The sequence below is a fragment of the Ascaphus truei genome, chromosome 5 (genome assembly GCF_040206685.1).
Source record: "Ascaphus truei isolate aAscTru1 chromosome 5, aAscTru1.hap1, whole genome shotgun sequence".
Classification (NCBI taxonomy): Eukaryota; Metazoa; Chordata; class Amphibia; order Anura; family Ascaphidae; genus Ascaphus; species Ascaphus truei.
Window position 1 is genome coordinate 89302324 of NC_134487.1, and position 22188 is coordinate 89324511.

The window sequence follows — 22188 nt, forward strand, 5'->3', positions numbered from 1 at the left end:
AAACTGGGGGGTGGGAGATTTTTCTGGGTGGGGCACAGGTGGTTGCAGGCCCCGTGCTCTTCCCCAAGGCTTTTAATTTAAATGCCGGGGGACGCGTGATTCCCCTGCAACACTCCACTTACCGTGATTCAGCCGTGATTGTAGCAATACGGCATCAAATGACGCCGCAGGTTGTGACTTGATGTCACATGACCCCACAGCGTGATTTGACGCGGATGCAAAGGTGTGGGGAGGGGGCGAGAACCGGAGCAAGCAAGACAGGGGGCACAGCAGCAAAATGTTGTGCTCCCCTGAACTAAGTTACCTAGTAGTATGAATGAACAATATAATTTACCATGTGTCATAATTTGCATCTATTTAATTGATTGTTTCCATTTAATTATAAGTAATAAATAGAATATAGAAGTGTGTTAATATATAACTTAGAATATTATACATTCTCTCCTCTGGATATAAGCTTCTCATTCTGAAATAATTCAGTAATATGATAGCTGGTGAGATTATATTAATTGAGATCCACTACATGGATATGATTTATTAATATGAGATGTCTATTCATTTATACATGGGAGATTGCTCTCAAAAGAAACAAATAATCCATGTTCTCTGGATGCTTTATTAGTCTGAGACCAGGTCTGCTGCAGTATGTAATAAATCTTTCCCTCTGATTTTTTGCTTGAGTAAAAAAGTCTAGTGCGTGTTAACAAGACAAGGAAATTATTTATTTGAATTGTTGTTTATAATATGCTTATTGTCATCCACTTTGTTGATAAAGGTAAATACAATAGGCTTGAATGTCTTTATGTGTAGTCATGTTTCCAGATGTAATAGATAATCTAGCTACAGTATCTTGATGTCCTGCATTATGAGATCATGTCCACAACTGTTTTTAGAATGGATTGTCTCTCTGTCTATGAACTCCTAAATGAGATAAGGACATTTTCCAATTGCAGCTATTCAAAATGTGTCCATAGACATTTATTTAATGGAAAATATGTCACATGGCTGCAGATTCCCCCAGCAATGATTGACTATTTTGAGGGCTTTAACTTTGCTCATGATACCCCTGATGAAGTCACGTGTTGTGACAAAACTTGTTGGTTCACGTTACTGATGTCTTGACGTTTGCTTTGCCAGGACAGCTTCTTCATGCTGCAGCATGAAGCTATAAACAGAAGCTCCAAGTCCTACCCTTATAAGTAAAGGGAGTGGACATGGAGAAAAGGGTCCCTAATAGCATGCACACTGCAATCACACAATGTAAATAACAATACTACCCAATCTGAAATCAAGACATAAGGAAAAAGTCCCTAATACACAGTTGTAAAATGAATAGCTTAAAAATATTGTTTAATAGGTCCTTAGACAAATATAAAACAAAAGGGCCACTAATACATACAACAGAACCTCCATACAACAGACTCTGTGTGTAATTTCTTTTTTTAAATCAATCTTTTTTATTGGCAACAAACACATACAGGCATGGGTACAGTGATATCATGAGCACGTAATAACAAAACTTGATTTAGTTGAGTTCGACAAGGTGTTGGCCAATAGGATTTTCCTTTTAAGAGGAAAGAAGAAGAGAGGAAAGCAGGGGGGGGGGAGATGAACAGACTGGGAGGGGAAGGGGGGGAGGGAGGGGGGAGGGGAAGCGGTCCTCGGGGGTCTCCGACCTCCTTACTTGCATAGACTTGGCCTACTGGAGGCCTAGGCCCTGTGGTATGATCCATGGACCCCAGGTGTTTAAGAACTGGGGCATTTTTTTGTGGAGCATGGCTGTGAGTTTCTCCATAGACATTACTTCGTCTATCCTAATTACCGTGCTTCTCACAGGAGCGTTGGGCTGCTTCCAGGCCGCCACCAACGAGCATCTGGCCGTTGTCAAAATAGATTAAATCAATCTAGATAGTGGCGGGTGTAGATCATTGATTGGTTTGCTCAGCACAAAAGGCTGCAGGGGGAAAAGAAGCCCCGAGATCACGCGAAGGAGCGTCTGGATCATAGTCCAGTACCTCTGGATCTCTGGACATGACCACCAAATTTGGGCCATGTCACCCTTTTGACCACATCCCCTCCAGCACAGGTCGGGTGTGCCGGGAAAGATCTGGCTCAGCCTAGCCGGGGTCAGGTACCACTGGAATAACATTTTGTAGATGTTCTCTTTTGTTACTGTACAAATTGAGGTTTTAGCGGCCGACTCCCAGACATACTCCCAGTCTTCCATATCTATTGGTATGTTAAGGTCCTCAGACCATTTTTGCATGTAATGATGGGCCGGGGGGTCGGATGCCGACTCCACCCCTCTATAGATCTCTGATATCAGACCCCTCTCGTAAGTGCCTTTGTGGCATAGAGACTCAAATCTAGTTAGTTTGGGGAATTTGGAGTTTTGGGAAAGTGTATTGTATTGTATTGTATGTCTTTATTTATATAGCGCCATTAGTGTACATAGCGCTTCACAGTAGTAATACATGTGGTAATCAAATAAATAACAGATAATATAAATAACAGATCATGGGAATAAGTGCTTTAGACAAAAAAGTAACATTAAGGAAGAGGAGTCCCTGCCCCGAGGAGCTTACAGTCTAATTGGTAGGTAGGGAGAACGTACAGAGACAGTAGGAGGGAGTTCTGGTAAGTGCGTCTGCAGGGGGCCAAGCATTATGTATCGTGTTTAGAATATCCACAGTGCTATTCATATGCTTCTTTAAGCAAGTGTGTCTTAAGGTGGGTCTTAAAGGTGGATAGAGAGGGTGCTAGTCGGGTACTGAGGGGAAGGGCATTCCAGAGGTGTGGGGCAGTCAGTGAAAAAGGTTTAAGGCGGGAGAGGGCTTTAGATACAAAGGGGGTAGAAAGAAGACATCCTTGAGAAGAACGCAAGAGTGATAATAACAACCATTGTTTTTGTATGTATTTTGCTTTGAGGATATCCATTAAACCCAGAAAAATCAACGTCTTTTACCTATTTAGGTAACGTCACTTTAGTAGACCAGATTTAATGGACTTCTGAGTATCTACCCCAAAAAGCTATGTTTTGGCTTCTAGTCCTGTTGGGTTGCATGCAATTCCAGTCATTAGGTTGGGGCCTTAGGGCATCATGCAGTAAGCCCTGATAAGGCTTTTTCGGCATTTTTTCGCCATTTTTGCCCTCCAGATTCTGTAAGCGCCGATAAGTGGGAATTATCGGCAACTTTTCATCCCGATAACAAATTATCAGGATCCGTCTGCCGATAAGCCACTTAACGGCACATTTTGAACCCGGCTGAATTCAGGAAGCCCCGATCAGCTTTTCGGTGCTGATCGGCACCCCAGATTGGAGAGTTTATCGGGAATCCAGCCCGCAAACTGAAGTTGGCAAGTTGGTGGAGGAGAAGCATCGGCACGGGTGACACTTAGAAAAAATCACCCCTTTTTCCTGTCTGTGATTGATGCCGGGGTTCTCCGGAGCTGATACCCGCACCGGAGACCCCCGGCATGCATCCGAGGCAGGAAAAGGCATGTACAGCCCACTTCATTACTTTAGCGGCTAACCGCTAAGGCAATGAAGGGGTTAACCCACCGTGCCAGCTTTATTGTGGGTAGTGGGGGTGGGTGAAGGGGGTATTTGGCCCTGGGTGTGAGTTTAGGGCTTGCGGGGGGTTGCGGGTGCACTTAACCCCTTCACGACCATAGCAGTTAATACCGCTACAGTCATGAAGGGGTTAAGCCCTCCCGCTACCCCCCCACAAGCCCTAAACAACCACCATTGGGGCTAATACCCCCTTCACCCACCCCCACTACCCACAATAAAAAATAATCACACACACCAGTCCCACAATAAATAAATAAATAAATATAAATAAATAAATATATCTATATAAATAAATAAATATATATATATAACCCACACAACCCCTAACATATACATATATGCACATCAATGATACTATAGGCCGGCGGGGGCCCTCGGGTGTTACCCGCAGGCCTGCAGTACCAATTATGTGCCCCCCCAAATTAATGTCTAAACACATACATACTTATAAAGAAATAACCCCCCCCCCCTAACATACAGTATAGTAATGGCCACAATTACTATTATCCACAAAGGGATAATAGTGAATGTGCCCATTTTAAATACATAAACAGCAATAAATACATTAAATACATATAGTACTCACCACCCATGTCCGTCTGCCACGATGAAGGCCATCCTCCTCTTCATCCTGCCCATGGCCCCCTCCGCTGCTGCAAAACAGACACAATAATGAAAACATCCAATGTAATGTCCCCTAACCCCTTAATCACCATAGCGGTTATTAACCGCTACAGTCATTAAGGGGTTAACCCACCCTCACTCACCACTCGGGATGCCTACATACCCTCCACACTAACCCCCCACCCCGTGAGGCCTAACCACCCTCACCCAATACCCACAAGGGAGGCCTACCCACATACCGTTGGGGAACAAACCCCCCCCACCCCCAGTACCCACAATAAAAACAATACAGTGATACATAATAAACATCATTATATTTATTAAATACATTATCCACCCCCTGTGCCCCCCCCATAAATACAAGATTTATTCTTTTACATACAGGGTTCATAACGCAGCCCCACACGAGTCCCCGGTGGGCTGGCGGTGCACCTGACAGACCTACAGGGTACCAGCAGCCCTTTTCAAACAGGTTCTGGAGGCCTGCTGGTGGGTCCCGCCAGCACCATGGCGCCCAGGTGGTCTCCTTGGGTCACCGTGGGCCACAATTGGGTCCCCACAGTAGGACCAAGGATGTCTGGGAGCCCCGGGTAAGACCCAAAGGTGTCTGCGGGGCCTCGGGTGGTTCCCACGGGGGTCTGTGGAACTCACGGGTGCTCACTATGGGTCCGCAGTGCCCCCACAGAAGTGGGACCACACATCTTCATCCCCGCAGACTATGGGTCCGCGGTGCCCCCACAGATGTGAGGCCACCGCTTCATCCCCGCATGTGTCACCCGTGGAACCATCAGCCTGATACCCGTTGATACCCGAGGAGACCCACAGGTGGTCTCCAGAGGTCCCACGCAGAACCACGGAACAAACCCTGAATGTAAAAAAAATAAACCTGGCCTATACATTCAATACATACACCCCCCCCCAACACCTACAGTACAATAATGTGCAAAATAACTATTATCCAGATATGGATAATTGATTATTTGCCCATTATTAAAAACATTAACTAGCATATTCAAATAAATAACGTACTACTGACCTCATCAATAAGAAGTCTCCATCGCCAGCAACATCCTTGTCTTGCCCACAAAATACATAGCCAAAACAAAGCCAATACATTGTAATTGCATTGAGATATCAATTAACCCCTTAAACACCTTAACGGATAATAACCGCAAAGGTAATTAAGGGGTTAAGCCACACTGGCCCGATACCCACCTTTTACCCATGAATTTGTACAGTGGCTTCATCGTGCAAATATATATATATCTATATATATATATATATATATATATACAGATATATATATATATATATATATATATATATATATATATATATATATACACACACACACACATGATGAACCAATATACAAATAAATGTAGAAGGGTTATCAAAACCATACTGTACTACAAATAACAATTCTCCATAAAGACACACTACAATAAAATTCATTTCCTTTCATAATCCTAACTGATCTTACAATCACAATCATCAAATGCCAATCAAATACCTCTAATGCCAATCAACACATTGCATTTACATAGTATATATGATGCATCCAATCTATGCAGCATATACATTCTGCAAATGAATGTTAACAATAAAATTGCAAGCAAAATACAAATACCTCCAAACAAGTATACTATTTTATCCAATCCAGTAAACATAAATCAATTACCATTCATTAATGACATCCCTAAACAATTTACATTCCATCCCTAACAATTAAACAATTAAAAAATTCAAGCCTTGAACATAACAATTTAGCCTGAGAAAAAATATATGTACCAACAAGAATACAAAATTGAAAACAAAGGCTAACCCTGACCTCAAGTACACCATACAATATCAACAATTACATCTATCTAATTGTAAAATACTTTAAACACACAATAAAGCATAGCAGCATAGACAAATTAATTTAAAACATATCAAATCAAGCTTTTAAAACAACATCATTTCTTACCCTGTATGTATATATCTCTCTAGACAAACATACATACATACATACAGTGGCAAGAAATTATATACCACAAAAAAAAATACACATGTAAAAAAAGCTTTTAAAAAAATGAACAAGTTAAATAAAATACATTTCTTTAATTCACTTACCATTACTTGCCCCCACCGACTCCCGTTGAACTGGTTACTCACGTACAAAACCACCAGGCACAGGAACCCATAAAATAAAAAACCATAAAGAAATTAACATTAAACTAAAAATCCAAATCAATCCACGGGTCTTCTATTTGTAATCCATCTTCATCTGTATTTTTCTTTCTTCTACCTTCTTCCGTGGTCTTCTTCCCGTCTTCGGCCACACCCTGGTCTTCTTTCTTCAGTAGGAGGTCCTTCCTCCTCGGCGTCTGGCTTTAAAATGAGACGACATAGGCTTTTAAAGGCCTATGACGTCACATTTTCGTCATGGTTCCCACGGCCCTGATTGGGCCGTGAAAACCATGTGTTTTGGCCGAGAAAAAAGAAAAATGATGACGTCACTTAAAGGCAATGAAAGCACAGCCAATCAGAATGGCTTTGCTTCAATTGCCTTTAAGATGACGTCATGAAAAGAAATATGGCCGGCCTCACATGGTACGGTAGCCAATCAGAACGTGGGAACTCCATCCCTACTCTGATTGGCTCTAGTATACCATGTGACAGAGGCTTGGGGGAGAACGGATGTGACGTCATTGAAAGCCTGTCACATGGTACAGGAGCCAATCAGATCGTGGGAAGTCTATCCCTACTCTGATTGGCTCTAGTACCATGTGACAGGCTTTCAATGACGTCACATCCTTTCTCCCCCAAGCCTCTGTCACATGGTATACTAGAGCCAATCAGAGTAGGGATACGCTTCCCACGCTCTGATTGGCTACCGTACCATGTGAGGCCGGCCATGTTTCTTTTAATGATGTCATCTTAAAGGCAATTGAAGCAAAGCCATTCTGATTGGCTGTGCTTTCATTGCCTTTAAGTGACGTCATCATTTTTTTTTTATCGGCCAAAACACATGGTTTTCACGACCCAATCAGGACCGTGGGAACCATGACGAAAATGTGACGTCATAGGCCTTTAAAAGCCTATGTCATCTCATTTTGAAGCCAGACGCCGAAGAGGAAGGACCACCTACAGAAGAAGAAGGACAGGGCGTGGCCGAAGACGGGAAGAAGACCCCGGAAGAAGGTAGAAGAAAGAAGAATACAGATGAAGATGGATTACAAGTAGAAGACCCGTGGATTGATTTGGATTTTTAGTGTAATGTTTATTTTTTTGTATGGTTTATTATTTTATGGGTTCCTGTGCCTGGTGGATTGGTTCGTGAGTAAGGTGCGCAACGGGAGTCGGTGGGGCCAAGTAATGGTAAGTGAACTAAAGAAATGTATTTTATTTAACTTGTTAATTTTTTTAAAACCTTTTTTAACATGTGTTTTTTTTTTTGGTGGTACTGCACCGACACACTTTATTCGAGCAAATACCCAGTATGTACCTGGCAGATACCTGGAATGCGCCGCTCCTCACCTCTGACAAGCCCCGTTGCGTTTGCCTTCCCAGCCTGGGTTCATGCCTGGCTGACGGGCGGCTGATCTGTTAAATGATAATGATTAGGATTTAATAGGCTGCAATGCTTCGCGTGTCTACCAGATGGCATAAATTCATGAATTGTAATGCAGTATATATATATATACTGTGCAGTATTGCAGCCAGCGGGAATAAAATGCTTCAATCCCTGCTTGGAAAATACCTCAATGCACTCGGGCAGAAAACAGTCACAAACCTCAATACACCCGGGTATACCCGAATTCGTGGGACTAGCCGAGCTCGAATAAAGTGTGTCGCCAGTGTATATAATTTCTTGCCACTGTATGTATGTATGTATGTCTAGAGAGATATATACATACAGGGTAAGAAATGATGTTGTTTTATAAGCTTGATTTGATGTGTTTTAAATTAATTTGTCTATGCTGCTATGCTTTATTGTGTGTTTAAAGTATTTTACAATTAGATAGATGTAATTGTTGATATTGTATTGTGTTCTTGAGGTCAGGGTTAGGCTTCGTTTTGTATTTTGTATTCTTGTTGGTACATATATTTTTTCACAGGCTAAATTGTTATATTAAAGGCTTGAAATTGTTAATTGTTTAATTGTTAGGGATGGAATGTAAATTGTTTAGGGATGTCATTAATGAATGGTAATTGATTTATGTTTACTGGATTGGATAAAATAGTTTACTTGTTTGGAGGTCTTTGTATTTTGCTTGCAATTTTATTGTTAACATTCATTTGCAGAATGTATATGCTGCATAGATTGGATGCATCATATATACTATGTAAATGCAATGTGTTGATTGGCATTAGAGGTATTTGATTGGCATTTGATGATTGTGATTGTAAGATCAGTTAGGATTATGAAAGGAAATGAATTTTATTGTAGTGTGTCTTTATGGAGAATTGTTATTTGTAGTACAGTATGGTTTTGATAACCCTTCTACATTTATTTGTATATTGGTTCATCATGTGTGTATATATATATATATATATATATATATATATATATATATATATATATATCTGTATATATATATATATATATATATATATATATATATATATATATATATATATATATATATATATTGCATGATGAAGCCACTGTACAAATTCATGGGTGAAAGGTGGGTATCGGGCCAGTGTGGCTTAACCCCTTAATTACCTTTGCGGTTATTATCCGATAAGGTGTTTAAGGAATGAATTGATATCTGAATGCAATTACAATGTATTGGCTTTGTTTTGGCTATGTATTTTGTGGGCAAGACAAGGATGTTGCTGGCGACGGAGACTTCTTATTGATGAGGTCAGAAGTACGTTATTTATTTGAATATGCTAGTTAATGTTTTTAATAATGGACAAATAATCTATTATCCATATCTGGATAATAGTTATTTTGCACATTATTGTACTGTAGGTGTTGGGGGGGGGGTGTATGTATTGAATGTATAGGCCAGGTTTATTTTTTTTACATTCAGGGTTTGTTCCGTGGTTCTGCGTGGGACCTCTGGAGACCACCTGTGGGTCTCCTCGGGTATCCCACGGGTATCAGGCTGGTGGTTCCACAGGTGACACATGCGGGGATGAAGCGGTGGCCTCACATCTGTGGGGGCACCGCGGACCCGTAGTCTGCGGGGATGAAGCTGTGTTGTCCCACTTCTGTGGGGGCACCGCCGACCCGTAGGTGCGGGGATGAAGATGTGTGGTCCCACTTCTGTGGGGGCACCGCCGACCCATAGTGAGCACCCGTGAGTTCCCCAGACCCCCATGGGAACCACTCGAAGCCCCGCAGACACCTGTGGGTCTGACCCGGGGCTCCCAGACATCCTTAGGCCTACCGTGGGGACCCAATTGTGGCCCACGGTGACCCAAGGAGACCACCTGGGGGCCATGGTGCTGGCGGGACCCACCAGCAGGCCTCCAGAACCTGTTTGAAAAGGGCTGCTGGTACCCTGTATGTCTGTCAGGTGCACCGCCAGCCCACCGGGGACTCGCGTGGGGGTGCGTTATGAACCCTGTATGTAAAAGGATAAATCTTGTATTTATGGGGGGGCACAGGGGGTGGGTAATGTATTTAATAAATATAATGATGTTTATTATGTATCACTGTATTGTTTTTATTGTGGGTACTGGGGGTGGGAGGGGGGGTTCCCCAACAGTATGTGGGTAGGCCTTCCTTGTGGGTATTGGGTGAGGGTGGTTAGGCCTCACGGGGTGGGGGATTAGTGTGGGAGGGTATGTAGGCCTCCCGAGTGGTGGGTGAGGGTGGGTTAACCCCTTAATGACTGTAGCGGTTAATAACCGCTATGGTGATTAAGGGGTTAGGGGACATTACATTGGATGTTTTCATTATTGTGTCTGTTTTGCAGCAGCGGAGGGGGCCATGGGCAGGATGAAGAGGAGGATGGCCTTCATCGTGGCAGCCGGACATGGGTGGTGAGTACTATATGTATTTAATGTATTGATTGTTGTTTATGTATTTTAAATACACAGGGGGTGTATGTTGTTTATTGCAATGTTTATTGGTGGCAAATGTCCCCCAATAAACATGCAATTCTGCCTTAACCCCTTCATTACCTTAGCGGCTATCCGCTATGGTAATGAAGCAGCATTTATGTATTTTTAATACTATTGTGCGGGAGCAGGGGGCCCCCTGAGCGGAACCGCATTAATTTGTGGCTCAGAGACCCCCTGCTTCCCGAGTTACAGGCCCCGGTTTGTGGCATCGGTTACAGTGTCGCCACCATATTTATAGCGGGCACGTCGCAAATGGGACACTATAAAGATGGCGGCGACACTGCCACCCGATGACACATTCCGGGGCCTGTAACTCGGGAAGCAGGGGGTCCCTGGTCCACAAAGTGATGCGGTTCAGCTCGGGGGACCCCCTGCTCACTGTACAGTATTATTAAATAAATATACATGCTGCTTCGCTACCGTAGCATATACCCGCAAAGGTAAGGAACGAGTCTTTATTGATATGTGTGTTTTACTGATAGTGTAGATGTGCAGAGGGTCTCCGGAGCTGAACCGCTTTAGTTTTAGGTCTGGGGACCCCCTGCTTCCCGAGATACAGGCCCCTTTATGGGGTGCCGGTATCCCTCTGCTTGGTTTACATGCCGCGGTCACGTGATCGGGACCTTTAAATGCAGAAGGATACCGGCACCTCATAAAGGGGCCTGTATCTCAGGAAGCAGGGGGTCTCCGGACCTGAAATCAATGCGGTTCAGCTCCGGAGACCCCCTGCACATGTACACTATCAGTAAAAGTTGTTTAAAAATACTTTATTTTTTGCCGATGTTTGCGCTGAGAGAGCGGCTTGTCTCTCTCTGCTGCAAACACCTATCTGCACAAAAGGCGTATCGGAAGGCTTATCGGGAGCCAAGCTGTATCGGCACAGGCTCATCGGCAGCTTTGCTTTCGCAGTGATTCGGCAGGGATCGGAAGGATTCGGCCCTTACTGAATACTGCGAGGGCAAATCGCCAAAAAAAGGCCTATCCACCACCTATCTGCCACACTTGCCGAAAAGATTTTATCGGGGCTTACTGCATCGAGCCCTTAGTCTGTCTGTCTGTCTGTCTGTCTGTTTGTCTCTCTCTCTCTCTCTCTCTCTCTCTCTCTCTCTCTCTCTCTCTCTCTCTCACTCTCTCTCTCTCTCTTTCTCTTTCTCTCTTCATTTCATTTATCATCGGCTTTTCATATCATTGCAATGAACCCTAAGCAAAACAAATAAAGTAAAATCCTGCAGTAAACTGATATGTGGCCAGGGTTCAAACAGATTATTCACAGAATTTGAATTCTGCCAAAGCAATTTGCAGTTTCACTATGCAGAAAGTGCCAAATGTGAAACTCCTCCAGTATTATAGCACATTGATTGGCATGAGTTTAAATGCCAGTGTCAGCCTAGTAACTAGCAGGAAAACAGGTAAAAACAATTATACTGTATGTCAATATCTTTAAATAAGGTGGGTTACATGCTTGATTTCTTTAATTTACTCAATGATTAGTTTAAATGTAACTGTAACAACATTTATATAATCTGTAGGTACTAAATAACGTAAAGCTGGAAATAAGGTTTATGAGCAAAATATTAAAGCACAAAAAGATGTTTCCAAACTGTCATAGCAGGATTTTTAGCCCTGGCTTGGTGTTTTTTGGTTTAAACTCCTGTGTTAACTTTACATAATTCAAATCAGGGTGGAAGACTCACTTCATGTCATAATTGTGAAACATTTTTACAGTCTAGTCACTCCACCTTTCCTTTTCTTCTACTCACATTTAAACGCTGCGGCTAAATCTTGTCGCTATTTCTTTTACAACATTGATATGCTCCCCTTCTTACAGTACAGTATGTCCCACTACCACTAAAATACTAATGCATACCCTTGTTCTCTCCCATACTGATTACTGTAACATTCTTTTATCTGGCCTCACTGTCTAACATCACTTTCCATTACAGTCCATTCAAAGTGACTGCTCCCCAAATCACCTTCTGCTCTTCTGGTCATGTATCTGCTGTTTCTAAAGTACATTACTTACAGTAACTTCTATTGTAATGTTTTAAAGTGCTGTGTATATGGTAGGTACAAATACAAATATACATACATATGAGGATAAGCAAGAATTGTAAACCATGCCTCCCCTGGTGTATCATGTGTATTTTGGCATACATTACTGCAGATCTTTTGTTATATTTTGTGCTTCCCGAGATACACACCTCCATAGGTTCTGCTGTTATCTCTCTTCAGTTTAAATGTTTCGGTCACGGATTCCTATTTAGGCACATGACAGGACATTGAAACTAAAGAGAGATACCGGCACCCTATACGGACGTGTGTATCTCAGGAAGAAGGGGCCACAGGGCCTTTTTAAGCCACGATTATGGATTCTCCTATTTGTGACTAATCGGCAGATATCCCTCAGCCAAAGGAACTTGTCGATCCGGGGAACGTTCAAATCAGCGAAAATATTTCTCCCATCTCTAGTCGAGAGTAGCGACTAGAACAGGTAGGAGAGGGTGATGGGAATAAGTGGTGAATAATGAAGGTGATGGTCAGAGATTGGAAGGGGGGGAGATAGAGCAATCAGAAAAGGAACAGTTTTTTTTTTTTTTTTTTGTAAAGTCCAGGTCTAGATAGTGATTATCCGTGTGGGTGCTGGAATTAGTCTATTGGTGAAGGCCAAAGGAAGAGGTTAAAGAGAGAAGGAGAGATGCCCAGGAGACTACTTGATTGCCAATATAAGAGCTGAAGTCCCCCAGTAAAAGGATAGGAGTGTCAGAGGAGAGAAAGAAGAAAATCCAGAATTTAAAGTTGTAGAGGAAGGTGGATGTAGAGGTTAGCAGTCTGTAGATGACTGCCAAGTGCATAGAGACAGGGTAGAAACGTTTTACAGTGTCCTCCTCAAAAAAGAGAGAGAAACCAATGGAGGAATAGGGCGGAGCTGATATTGGCAGTGGGAGGCAAGGCGACCAACCCTGCATCCTAGTCATTGGGGTGTGGAGTGTGAGAGAAAGAAAGACCACCATAGGAAACAGCAGCCTCCACAGAAGTCATGTTGTGAGAGCCAGGTTTCTTTTAGAGCAAAGAGATGAAGAGAGTGAGAACAGAAGAGGTTGTGTACAACCAGAGCCTTGTTAGCTAGGGAGCACAAATTTCAGAGGGCACAGAAGAAAGGAAGATAGAAGGAAGGGAGACAAGGAATATGTTTTAAGTTAGATGGGTTAACACCCTTAGCAGGGAGGGAGGGAAGAGGAGCCAGGGGGGCATAGGCGAGAGAAGGTATTATATGGCCAGGTCCATGATTAGAAGATATTCCCAGCAGCAAGAAGGAGGAGAGAGAGAAGGGAGGATTTGTGAGGATGCTTTTTGTTTTAGCTGGAATAGGAGTATGTAAATAGTGATACAGTGTCTGGACAAAGGCAAAGGTGAAGGGAAGGATAGATTAAGAAATGTGGATAGAAAGTGGAGTCCAGAAGGAGGAGATAATTGAAACGTTTACAAAGAAGAGAAGAAACTGGAAAAAGAAAAAGCCACATGGAGGGTATATGGGGATGGAGCACAGGTATTACAGAGAGAAAGATAGGAAAGAGTTCCCAGGTATTGGAGGATATGAGGATTATGATTTGAAAGAGTAGATGTCTAAATTGGACCTGAGAAGGCAGTGTAGTTACATAGTTACAGTACATAGTAGATGAGGTTGAAAAAATACATATGTCCATCAAGTTCAACCTACGTTTTTATTTACGGCATTTTGATCCAGAGTTAGGCAAACAAAAAAATCCTCAATGAAACATTATCCAATGATGTTTCATAATGGGAAAATTATATCCCTTCCTGGCTCCAAAAATAGTATTTGGCTAGCTAGCAGCCTCGCGGTTTTGTCCTGTTTGTGGCAAGCACCCGTTACATTAGTAGAGACGGGGGACATACCAAAGAGATGTTAATTTTATAATAGTTCTGTTCTACTGAAGTTAAATTCATAGAGGGGAAATTGGCTGCATATACAGACAGAGGAACATACCAAAGAGATCATCGTCGTCGTCGTCGTTGTCATTGTTGCCTTGTAACTGCAGGGAGAGGAAAGAAAATTTGATCAGCCACAGCATCAGCACACAGTATTACAGAACATAAAACTTCTGAGGAGCATGTCCCTTTTTTTGTAACCAAGGCCTCAAAGGTCACCAACAGAACTACTTGTGAGTAATGGGTTAGAGTCAGAGACATATATTCTTTATACAAAAAAGGCTGCGTAAGTGTGTAACGCAGAGAGTACCCTGCTCAACATATGAGAGGGAAAGGGAAGGGGGGCCAAACAGTATGAGTGGGGTGGTGCTCACGGGAATAGGGATAATTGACAATCTAAGATTGAAAAGGATCCCTCTAATGTGGCACAAAGAGAAGCACCCTAAATTAAAACATAATCTTTATTAAGGTAAACTTAAAATAAAACTGTTTGGAAACCACATATACAAGACGCAAAACTGATAAAAACAATTAAAAGAACCGAAGAGGTGTGGGTAGGTGTAACTGAAGTACAAGTATTGCAATGATTTATATATAACTATTACTAGACATAGTATAACACTTAAATGGTGTAGGAAATGCCTGTATGGTGTCCTGAAAAGACAGGGTGGATCCTGAATTAGCACAGTATTAGTCCATCGCGTAAGGGGAGCCCAATATAGGGACACCTTACCACCAAACTACTAGTGGTTATAGTTGTTTGGTAGGAGTATGCACACAGAGTGCTGCCAGAGAAAAAGATTAACTGTGGCAGACACGGGGGTGCTACTAAGACCATATAACTTCACATAGCTGGGTGGAGAGAACAGCACTAGATGATGGCTAATCACTGATCCCAGCTGACACATATACTGATAGCCCTTCAGGTATGCAGGAGCTCTCTAAAAGACCCTCTATCTGCACGCTGCTAATGTAATAGCTGCCTGAAGGCTAAGGGAGCTGCCCTATGTATATATTCCTCAGGCAGCCCCACTATTGCTGGGTATAATTGAGAGGTAAAATAGACTAACTCTAGGTGGCTAAATAAAGGACAGGCATAACCTTAAGTCTGAGTGCTGTTGCTACCCACGGAAGCACTCGGACAGGAAACAGGCTCACACCTCTCCGATGAACTGACGTCACATGGCGGTGACGTCAGACGTACCGTACGTACGTTTCACCGTAACTGGCTTCATCTTTGTGCCACATTAAAGGGATCCTTTTCTATCCTAGATTGTCACATATATTCTTTACTCTGCACAACTTACAAGGATGATGCTAAATTAGCTTTCGCTCTTATATGGTAAGACTCTGAGGAATTATAGGAGAAGATGGGAGAGGAATTGCTTGGTGTAATATTAGTATATATCTCAGCACCCACAAGGATGGTCACTACCTTGACCTGGTTTTCACTAAAAACTTTTCTCTCTCCGATTTCTTTATTTACTCTTTTCCTCTCTCTGACCATCACCTCATCTAATTTTCACTCTCTCACTTCTCCCCTTCTCCACCTCCATATAGCACTTGTTTCTGCAGAAATCTGCGCTCTACTAACCTACTAGCTTTTGATTCCACTTTACGCTCCTTCCTCTCCTCTCTCAGCTCTGCTACATGCCATGACAACCTGGTCTATCCTCCTCTCTTGATCTACATGCCCCGCTTTCTCTCTGCTGTTTTCGCCCTTTCAATCCCAGACCCTGCCTAATTTCCCACACCTGCATGCTGAATTCCTGCACTCAGTCCTCTGAACGCCTCTGGAGGAAATCTCTCAGTCTCACAGATTTCCTTCACTAAAAATGTATGCAATCCTGTTTCAACTCTGCCCGCTATCAAGCTAAACAAGCCTACTTTTCTTCACTAATCAACACGCACAAGTCTAACCCAAGCCAACTCTTCTCTGTCTTTGACTCCCTACCCAGACCAGCCTCTGCTGCCTGTTCTTCTTCATCCATCTCACCTCAGTACTTTGATGACTATTTCAAGAAAAAGGTGGATCCATACATCAGAACATCCCCTCTGTATCCTCCTCCCATCCTACACCTCTTCATAACTCTCCTCCTGCATTCCTTGACTATTTATCCCCTGTCAGGGAGGAGGATGTGTTATTGCTTATCTCCTCTTCTCCCTCTACCACCTGCCCTCTTGACCCCATTCCTTCCAGTTTCCTAACACCTCTTTCTCCTACTTTCTCCCTACGCTCAGACACATTTTTAATCCCTCCTTCTACTCTGGTACAGTACCTTTCCCTCTTCCTTCAAACATGCAACAGTTATACCATTACTCAAAAACAGCAAGCTTGACCCTACCTTTCTTTCTAACTATTGACCTGTCTCCCTCCTGTCTTTTGCTTCTAAACTCCTTGACCATCTTGTATTCTCTCACTTGCTCCATTTTCCCAACACCTATTCTCTCCTAGACCCTCTACAATCTGGCTTCTGCACTGCTCACACCACTGAAACAGCCCTCAGTAAAATAACTAATGACCTGCATGCTGCCAAAGACAGAGGTCATTACACTTTGCTCATATTACTCGACCTCTCTGCAGCATTTGATACTGTGGACCACTCTCTTCTCCTTCACATTCTCCATACTCTTGGCATTTGTAACAAAACTCTATACTGGATCTCCTCTTATTTCTCCCATGGTACTTTCAGTGTCTCTTTTGCAAACACCTCCTCCTCCATCAATCTCTCTGTGGGGGTACCACAAGGCTCTGTCCTGGGACACTTTCTCTTTTCTCTTTACAAACTCTCTCTAGTTGACCTAATCACATCTCTTGGGTTCAAATATCACCTTTATGCTGATGACACACAAATTTACTTTTCTACCCTTGACCTTACACCTGCTGTACAAACTAACGTTTCTGAATGTCTCTCTGCTATATCATCCTGGATGGCCCTCCACCGACTTAAACTTAATATGGCAAAAACAGAGCTCCTCATACTTCCTGCCAAACCTGGCCCTATTTCCTCCTTCCACATTACTGTTGGAAGTACTATCATTCACCCAGTAGCCCAAGCACGCTGCCTAGGGGTCGCACTTGACTCCTCTCTCATATTCTCTTCTCACATTCAAAAGATAGCAAAAAAAATCGTTTTTTTCCTTCGCAATATTACCAAGATACACCCTTTCCTCTGTTGCTCAACTGCAAAACTCTGACACAGACCCTCATTATCTCCTGTCTCAGCTACTGTCTGGCTTTCCTGCCTCTCACCAGTCTCCCCTTCAATCTATCCTAAATTCAGCTGCCAGAATCACTCAACTCTTTCCGAAATCTGTCTCAGCGTCTCACCTGCTGAATCCCTCTCTTGGCTTCCTATCAAATCCCTTATCACACACTCAATTCTCCTCACTTTTTTTTTTTATAACCTGTATTTTATTGAAATATTTTTTTGCGTAAGAAATACAATAAAACATACATTACATAGTTACTTTGTGCATCGTAGTAAAATAAATACAATCTTTGAAACATTGTGCTGTATATAAAGTGGGGGTTCCACGACTTTTCGCGCCCTACTGAGCCGTGGAAAATGGGGTTGAACCGGGGTTGAGGGGGAAAAAGAGGAAAAAAAAAAAAAAGGGGGGGGGGGAGGTGGGGAAGGGGGAGGAGGGTTAGGAAATGGCAGGGGGGATAGGGAAGGGAGGTAACTGATTACTAGATGTTGGTATCGCCGGGTCACGAGAGATACTCCAGTTGTCAGTCGTAGAATGAGTAAGCTGGTGCCTGAGCGTTGAAGTATATAAGATAGAACGGGATCTTTGAGATCGCTCACTCCTACAGGAGAACGCATCTACCATTATCAATGCCAAATTGTGTTACGCTCAACCCCGGGGATGTCTGTCTGTGCTAACCAAGGCAGCCAGACGTTTAGATAATTGTCACCAGTGTCGTTAACCAGACTCGTTAACTTTTCCATCTGGCAGATAAACCATAATCGATTCCGAATCTTTGGGATGTTTGGTATGTCGGGGCGTTTCCATAGTGCTGCGATCTCACACCTCGTTGCAATTGCAAAATGAGAAATTAATTTATTTTGGGATTTTGTTAGATCTTTTAGAGGTCTGTTCAGGAGGAACAGCCAAGGATCTGGGGGAATAGTGAGGTCAAAAATCCTCTGTATCCAATTTCTAATCTTGTCCCATATTTGGGCTATTCGTGGGCAAGACCACAGCATATGTAACAAGTCGGCCGTTCCTCCGCACTGTTTGGGGCATAGGGGGGAGGAACCTGGCACGAACTTAGATAATTTGAGTGGGGTGAGGTACCACCTCATGAGTACTTTATATGCGTTCTCCTTTAGTGTGGTGCAAATAGAGCTTTTGGCTGTGGCTAAAAATATGGTGTTCCAATCGTCCTCCTCTAGAATCTCTCCTAGGTCCGTCTCCCATTGGTTTCTAAAAGCAGGGGTGTGTTGGTGTGATGCTGAGAGATCGACTACTTCTTTATATATCGTTGATATAAGTCCCTTAGTGTCGGTTTCTGCCCGACAGAGCTTTTCGAATTTAGTCAGGGGGGGGTATGGGGCCAATTTGTTGTAGAATGCTCTTATCTGGAGATATTTAAAGAATTCTGAGTGGGGGATATTTTGTTCTGATCTGATGTGTTCGAATGTTTTAATTTTAAGATCAAAACCCTCTAGGTCCTTGATCCTATTGTATCCTTTTGATCTCCATACTGAACAATTACTGCCTATTAGACCAGGTGCGAACCTCGGATTATTCCATATGGGGGACATTAGGGAGTTAACTGATGTAAGAGAGTTCTTAATTTTGGAAGCTTCCCAGATCGACAACGAGTTAGTCATTGAGGTGAGCGGCAGATCTATGTGTTTTCTTGAGTTTTTAGGTAGCCAAATTAAACTGCTAAGGTCCAATGGGGAACTAGCAGCACCTTCCAACTCCACCCATCTTTTCAATTTAGGGTCGGAGTGCCATTGTATAATATGACTTAATTGAGCCGCTTTATAATACGATAACAGGCAGGGTACCGCCAAGCCTCCCGCTAACACAGATCTTTTCATATTTATTTTATTGACTCTCGGTTTTTTCCCCTTCCAGATGAATTTGGATATTTCAGACTGAAGTGAGAGTATATATAATTCTCCTCACTTTTAAAGCTTTACACTCTTCTGCTCCTCCTTACATCTCAGCCCTAAATTCTTGCTATACACTATCCCGACTCTTGCGTTCTGCTCAAGGATGACTTCTCTCTACCCCTTTTGTATCTAAAGCCCTCTCCCACCTTCCAGTTCATAAAACACACACAAACTCACTGACTGAGGTAACTGGGGAACCACCTTAAACCCTAGGTGCGGGGACCTCTGCCTAGAAGCTTACCCTGATACGTGTTTGCGCCGCTATCCTTGGTAGCACTGCCTTGCTCTCCGCTAGCTAGCAGTTTCAAATTCCGCGCCATTGCTTCACTCCAAACAGTTCAGTCTGACAGTGCACATACAGACCACAGCTCCAACAGATGCTCCAGATCCCTGCACTGGGTTTCCTCTGTTCCCTTCTGCTGACTCCTTGTCGAATCTTTCAGCTCTGTCAACACACAGCCTTCACAAAGGATATCAGGTCCAGAATAACTCTATTGAGGCTGGAGAGTTGGAGTATTTATACCCCTGTCCCAATCAGGGAGACGCCAGCTAGTCTTTATAGCCCCAGACCCAGTTGATGAGATTACTGGGGTTGAAGGTGGTCCAGGATACTCCAAATAGTATGCTCAAATATGGTTATTCCTATTCTTAACATAGTCCACAGGATTTAGACAGATAAAGGACAATGCCCACACAAGTACCCTCCACAGTCAAACAATACATATATATCCCCAGGATTTACAGATTTCTTGCGGAACAAGTCCACTCAGCATTTGGTTGACCTCTCCCTGGTTCCTAAACATTGGGCCTAATCCCATCTCAGTTTACAGGCCTAAAATACCAAACTCTGATGTGATTACAGCTCCTTTTGCAAGAGAGAGTTAACCCCTGCAGATCCACCCTCTGGAACAGTACATCACTGTTTTACATACTTTAAGATTAACATATAAAGGACTGGTAAAATAAACTGCACATACATAAATAAATACATCATATCGTGACAGGTAATGGTGGGCTTAACCTTTATTTTAGAGCAGCTCACCTACGGTCACAGGGATCTTCAAAGCTCCATAACAATGCATTTAGTGCTATTTTCAGGCATGTCGAGCCCTTGCGTTATTATAAAAGAATATACAAAACAGATTAATGATATGCAAAAGAGGCAGTCCCTCTAACAACGCATATCCTCAGAGCTCTGTTACAGAAAGAAGGGATTTAACGTAACATGATTTGATCATAGTGAAAGGTTGTGTTAATCATATCTAAACCCTGAAATGGGTCTTTTACAGGGTTTGGGTAAGTTCATGACTACAGTTAGGTATGATTGAACTATCGTATTGTTATTTACCAGGTTCTTTTCCTCTACGGTCATATTTTTTATACTTTTATTAAACAGCTATTCAGGGGCCTAATAGAAGTAACACCATTTTTGGGTAAGATACGCTTAACGCCATGTTATTTGAAGTAAATGCAAGGCAGTGCTAACTTCACATGCTAATGAGCGAACTAATGACCGTTGTTTTTGCATGTATTTAGCTTTGAGGATACCCATTAACCCAGGAACACTAACATCCGTTACCTATTTAGATAACATCACGTTAGTAGGCCAAAGTTAATGGATCTACCCTTAAATCAGGGGTGCGCAAACTATTCACGCTGCGCCCCCCCTGCTTAATCCCCCCGGTGCTCGCTCCCCCCTACCTTGCTTTCCGGCGTGCGGGGGTCATGTGACATCACGTCATGACCCGTTCGTCATTTGATGCCGCGTTGCCACGGCGACGGATCATGTGACGTCACATGTCCCGTGGCGTCATTTGACGCCGCGTTGCCTTGGCGACGCGTCTACAGTCGGCTGAATCAAGGTAAGTGGAGTGTTGCGGAGGCCTCATGCGATCCCCCGACAATAAATTAAATGCCTTGGGGAAGAGTGCGGGGCCTCTGCAACCGCCTGCGCCCCCCCAGAAAAATCTTGCGCCGCCTCTGGGGGGCGCGCCCCACAGTTTGCGCACCGCTGCCTTAAATTATGTGAGCTGGATTTATTTTTATTTTTTGGGGGGTAACCCTGTTCACAACATAACATTACAAGATAATGCAAACTTGTTGGTGATTATATAAATAAATTGGCACAATTGGTAGGTGTCAGAAGTAAAAAATGTTCCAATAGTCAGAAAATAGTATATGAGCTGTACCGGAACCAATACCACACTATTATAAGAATAATATGTCATAATTATACCAAAGATTAAGAAAGTGGTTTCATATATTTAGTTACAGCTTTACTCTGGAATCATAGTGCTGTAATGGCTAATTCCTCATACAATACAGTATGTGAAACAATAATATTTCATATAGAGATATTTAAATGTTTCTTCCTTTTCTATATTTTGACATAAAAATTAATAGATCCAGTCTATTTTCTTATCCTTGAAGCCTTTGTTTGAAAGTTGAGAGGTCTGCTTATCACATCATTGCAATAGAGCCTGAGCAAAGCAAAACAAATAAAATAAAGTAAAATCCTGCAGTAAACTGATGTATGGCCAGGGTTCAGACAGATTACCCCCCTGCATTTGAATTCTGTCATAGCAATTTGCAGTTTCACTAGGCACAGGCAGCACATGAAAGAAAGTGCCAAATGTGAAAATCCTGCAGTATTACAGCATATTGATTGACATGAGTTTAAATGCCAGCGTCGGTCTAGTAACTGGCATGAAAACAGGAAAAAACGTATACGTCAATACCTTTAAATAAGGTGGGTTACATGCTTGATTTCCTTAATTTACTCTACGCTTATAGTGTTAAATGTTAATATAACAGAATTTACATCATTTGTAGGTACTAAAT